We start from the raw sequence: 6,000 nt of genomic DNA, 5'->3' as shown, positions 1-6,000 counted from the left end.
CAGCTCTTTTTTGTCCTCTCCGATGGACCAGGACGACCCGGACGCTGTTCAGTTGTTTCCTTGCCGTGTTTTCTGAACTGCACGATGATTCTGTTGACTGTCGAAAGCGGGATTCCTAAATTCTGCGAAATTTGCCGCAGACTTATTCCACCATCTGCTTGACCAACTATCCTTCCTCTAACAAAATCTGACAATTCGAGAGAACCTTGAGTTTTAGGCATGTTGTAGCACAAGATAATTAGTGTGCGGACCATTTTCATTTATATAGGGCTCTGTGAACACAAATTAGTTAGCATAAATCAGTTAAATGACGAAAAATTAGGTGTCTGTTTACTTATTGACCACTCAGTGTATATACACGCTGTAATTTTAAAAGTATGCCATTATTTCAGGCAATTTTCTTATTTATCATTTCTATATAAAAATTCCAAGTTCAATTTTCTTTAGTAATAACAATTGTGGTTTTGTTTTGAATTTCGCGCAAAGCTACTCGAGGGCTATCTGCAGTAGCCATCCTTATTTTAGCAGTGATAGACTAGAGGGAAGTCAGCTATTCAACACCAACTTTTGGGCTACTCTTTTACCAACGAATAGTGGGATTGACTGAACATTATAACGCTCCCACAGCTGAAAGGGTGAGCATGTTCGGTGAAGGTGATTCGAACTCGCGACCCGCAGATTGCGACTCGAGCACTCTAACCACCAGGCCATAGTAATAATAATAATAATACCTACAAATTTGATTTCGTTCACTTGCTGAATAACTTGCCCATTTATTAATAAGTTGCATCTAAGAAATGACAAACTTATTTTTCTATAACAATCTTTTACTTCTATTCAATTCCGGATTATCACCAACAAATTAGTTTCTAACATTTCAGTTATATTCATCCTTCAGTAACATCTTTTCTGTTCAATTCCAGATCATCTTGAATAAGGTTTATTTCTTTGTTTTCATTAGCATACCGATATTTATCTTTGCTGTGTAAAATCGTGTCTCAACTGTTACACACTGTAACATCTTACTCTGCTATAGAACTCAAGAAACTTGTTTGTGAATGAAGAGTCTTTTTTGGGGGGGTTGGGGGAGTTTAGTTTTATTGCTCCCATTATTATCTTTGGGACATACTCCAGTATCTATCGATTTTCGGAAGTTCACCTGTTGACTAGTAAACTAATTACAAATTACCACATTACTTTTACGACATAATCCGGTATCTATCGATTTTCAGAAGTTCAGCTGTTGACTGGTAAACTAGTTTAAAAGTTAGGTTACCATATTAGTATAATTATACCCAAATCCACTGTTGACGGTGTGTGAAATAAAAAGAAATCCACTGAATAAAATGGATTGTTGACGAAGAACTGGCCTGGCATAGCCAGGTGGTTAGACGCTCGACTCGTAATGTGCGGGTTCCAATCCCTGTCACACCAAACATGCTCGCTCTTTCAGCCGTGGGGGCGTTATAATGTTACGGTCAATCCCACTATTCGCTGGTAAAAGAGTAGCCCAAGAGTTGGCGGTGGGTGATTATGACTAGCTGCCTTCCCTCTAGTCTTACACTGCTAAATTAGGGATGGCTAACGCAGATAGCCCTCGTGCAGCTTTGCGCGAAATTCAAAACAAACGAACAAACCAAGAACTCCTTAGTCTTAATAACTTTGAAATGTGTTTAAAACAAAATCGCACATCTGATATCATAAAGTTATTTAATTTTGATCTGCATGGACAAATCTGGATTTAAGGACAACTTGGAGATAGCTGTAAACATGACCGTGTCATTCTAACACGAAAAGTGGTTCAGATAATTTCACGGTGTGGGGTTGTTTCAGCTAGTCTTCACTTTGTCCACTGGCAGAACTGAAAAGAGCAATGAAAACTTTATTATACTGTGAGATTCTGTTGATGAAATTATATTCGAAAGAGTCATGCTTCTTTCAGCCTAATAATGTACCATGCCATAAGATACGCCATGTCCAGCAGTGGTATGGGACAAACTTTCCATGCTCATTACAGAACTCAACTGAATCCAAACAAACTGCTTTGACAGTTTTTTGGAACACTTCCTGAAAGACAGAAGGGTCAGACACGTAATTCTTAAAAACTTTGTAGTTGCTTTGCAGAAGTGGTGGCGCTCTATTCCACCAGATATGTACCGAAAGTTGGTGGACAGTGGTAGCTATGGTTGATACCAAAGATGGGTTCATTTCCTATTTATATGAGGCTCTGGCAATAAAACATGACATCTTTCGTTTTTCAAAGCATCTGAATACTCTTTACAGTATGTGAGTGATAAATAGATATGGAAGCCAGATGAGTACCATAAAATGCTATTTCATGAGTTGATTCATAACTCACGTAAGTGGTCTAATGCAGCTGTAAACTGTAGCTAAAGTTACTAATTGCCGATGGTACACACTGAAACCAGTCTTCAATGAGAAACCTGGCGACATCAGTGGATATAGCGTAATCACAACATTAATGAGCCACTTAAAGCACTTCTGCCGATGTACTAGCTTTTTAGTTTAGCAGCGCACTCTTTTTTTTTACCAGCAGCTGAAAGTCTTATTCAAGGTCGCTATACATCATGAAACATATTCAGTGAACAAACTCTTAATTTTTGTTATTTATTCTGGCGTGATCCTTTTTTTTTCCCTGAGATTTCATATCTACATATATCTACTATGTTCTAATAAAACAAATTTTTATATGCCCACAAAACGTATTTGTTACTCTTGTTGAGCCCCCCAGTGGCACAGCGGTATGTCTACGGAGTTACAACGCTAGAATCCGGGTTTCGATACCCGTGGTGAGCAGAGCACAGATAGCCCATTGTGTAGCTTTGTGCTTAATTACAAACAAACAAACAAACATCTTGTTGATTTTATTTTGATAAAAGAGTTGTCATTCTATTGTTTGTTATGTTGTTAAACACAATGCTGTATAATGGACTATCAGTGCTGTGCCAATATAATGGGGATCGAACCCATCAGGAGGAGAGGTTTTGTAATGTAAACTACCCTTTACTGATAGTGGTAGCCAGAATAAGTTTTTGTTACTATTACTAAAATCCATGATAATTGTAAATAGAGTTTTCTTTTGTGTGATAAAACAAATAATTTAGCTACATACGAATGCTGGATATACGGGTGTGCAAATTTAGGAGAATTACTATAAATCAGTCGGTTTGGCACGTATACGAATGATGTGCAAGGTGATTTTAAATACAAGCTTTTCTGTATTCTTAATTTATCTAATTGCTATAATATTGCCCCTCAGTAGCACAACGGTATGTCTGCGAACTTACAACGCTTGAAACCGAGTTTCGATACCTGTGGTGGGCAGAGCACAGATAGCCCATTGTGTAGCTTTGTGCTTAACTCCAAACAAACAAACCAACACTATAAGATTACCAGAAGTACCGATTATTTAGTACAAAATATCACTATATCTACACACATTCTTAAATTTGAAGCTCAATAAACGAAAATGTGCATTTTTCTCTTGATGAAAAGTAAATGTGTAGCAGCTTCCATGTCTGTTGCTAAAGCCCATAGTTTAAGAATAAAATGGCATCATGCGTTAGAAGTATTGATGTGTTAATATTAGCAGGCCCCTCACGAGCCATTGGGGACATTTTTGTTGAAAAAAACTACCCAATCCAGTTTTTCTTAATTTGAACTAAAATTTTTGGACATGTTTATTGGTTTATAGTACATGTTTATAGACGTATTGACCTAACTGCACTTCCGAGAGGTGGACATATTACCTAGCTTTACGTTGGCATGATAATGGACTCCAGTGTATGACCCTTTTAGAGTGCAATCAGACCAGAAGAGAATGCCCGGTGTCATTTGGGTAGAAACGTGATGGATTACATTATATAATAAACCATACCAACGTGGGGTATTGACCAATAAGAAGACATAATTTAATTCCGACAGAACTTTTTGTCACTTTCTTGTACGCCGTGCACATCAATGTCTTAACCCGCTCTGCACCGTCATAGATTTTGGCGTTGCACTGATTGAGGAATATGACATGATATCTCATTATGTCATGGTCCGAATGGATGAAAATCATTCCAGCGGATCGGATGTTTGCATTTTAACATCTTTTTAATAACAGAGGTTAAATTACGTAACATAATAATGACTTTATTATTACGTGTTCTGCTTTAATTAATGTTGGTAGAAACTACGGTGGAAGGATAGCGAAACCTTCCTAGTTTTAAATTAATGCATTAAATTGAACGAAAATAAGGAAATCTGTAAAAATAATCAAAATACGCAACTTACTAAATGCAATAGTTTTGAAAATAAATAGTATATTTGTATGGATATTGGCTTAAACTCTTGTTATAGTGATGAGTGAAAAGAGAAGTGTTGGTGTGAATTGCTTTGGATAAAATCTCCTCACTCCTCAAAGCCAATAGCAATTCAAGACACAATATGGGAGTATGTTCAGATTTCATAAATTGGTCTTCAAAGTTAGAAGTCCCCTGGTGGATCAGAGGTAAGTTTATTGATTTCACCGGGGTTCGATTCCACATGATGAACAGAGCTCAGATAACCCATTGTGTGGCTTTGAGCTATAACAAAATTAAAAAATACCAGTCTATCTGCAGTCAAACTAATGTCACATGGGGGCATTGGGGTAGAAAAGTGCACAAAACATTTGTATAGATCGTATTTTGTTGTAACAATACTTAGTTTATAAGTTAATAATTGAAAAAGCAAGTAATGTTTTAATTTTACCAATGTCATTAAGCCTGTAAATTATCGTGTTTTGATGTTGTAACGGACGCAAATAAATCAGTATCAAATTTTTAAGAACGTTAACATGAATACACGTCTTATACGTATACTCCACAACAGCGGGTCTCAAACTTTAGTAACCCGAGGATCTTTTTTAATTTAAAATTTTAGTCAACTACGTTCTTATTAACACTCTAAAGGAAAATATGCTAATTAAAACTTAAATATTAGTTTTCGTCTTATAACCAGGTTTGACCTATTTATGTATTTCATGCACCCCCCTCCCTCCCCTGAAGGATCAATGGTAAGTGTGTGGACTTACATCTCTAAAATCCTGGGTTCAATTACCAGCGGTGGACAGGGCACGGTTAGCCCATTTTTAGCTTTACACTACGAAAACACTAACAAAGTGTTTCATTAAAACCAAGCCGTTCATTTGATCGACCAAATTTTGACTTTCAAAATATAATTAATATGTTTCTTTTTTGTCGGCAGCGGGAGAGGACAAATATAAGAGCTTACAACTAAATAGTGCTTGTACAAATTACACTTCTCAGATTACAACAGAATAAGTTTCTTCTTTGAGGTCTGCCAATTTACCCTAGGTATAATAACAGCTTTTATAAGTGTCCATCACGAGACCGGAGATGATGGATGAGACTTTCTTTTGGAAGGAATAACATGAGTGTGCCACACACACACACGCGTGCGGATACCATCACTTTGTTTTCGAATAGATGAACAAAATTTTCAAACTAAGTTTCGCGAACAATTCTTAAAACAGAATAATTCTTATTGTCGAGTTTCGTTTATTTGTTTCTTTTTTTTAACCCCAGACCCAATACACGTATATCTCACTTATAGCGATATTAGTACGAAAATACTGATGCACGACTGATTTTCTATGATGCATCAACTGATTTTCTATGATGCATCACAATGAGCTAACTACACAGCCACTTTACCACTTTTAGCTTCCCGTCTAGCATGCATAGTAATAGGTTTAGTTTTTGTTTTTTTTTTGGTATAGCATTTAAAGTATAGAATTCCAAGTTTTAATTCGACAAATAAATTCAATATTTAACAGAAGTCTTTCGGTTTTATACGGTTTTATTTTTTCTCTAAAAGTCAGCGTTTTTATCAGCACTTTCTTATTTCAACGCCCTCATTTTTTTTTCTCTTCTGATTGTCTCTTAAAAGAAAATTAATTTTCGTAGAAACGAAAATCTTTCGCCTCCGACA

At 36.4% G+C, this 6,000-nt stretch overlaps 1 long non-coding RNA gene across 2 annotated transcripts in view; it reads right to left on the bottom strand.

The window, feature by feature from the left end:
* The window catches only part of LOC111085417, a 56,229-nt gene that overhangs the window by 26,119 nt on the left and 24,110 nt on the right, over positions 1-6,000 (bottom strand). The window contains exon 3 of one of the 2 annotated variants that reach the window (XR_002610256.1): positions 1,828-1,861. The exons of the other annotated variant lie outside the window; for it this stretch is intronic. This is a non-coding gene — a long non-coding RNA (uncharacterized LOC111085417). Of the gene's footprint in view, positions 1-1,827; positions 1,862-6,000 lie in introns of those variants that run through there. 2 annotated transcript variants of the gene reach the window in all.

This window comes from Limulus polyphemus, unplaced genomic scaffold, assembly GCF_000517525.1.
Source record: "Limulus polyphemus unplaced genomic scaffold, Limulus_polyphemus-2.1.2 Scaffold377, whole genome shotgun sequence".
Classification (NCBI taxonomy): Eukaryota; Metazoa; Arthropoda; class Merostomata; order Xiphosura; family Limulidae; genus Limulus; species Limulus polyphemus.
This window is presented reverse-complemented; position numbering and strand designations above follow the sequence as displayed.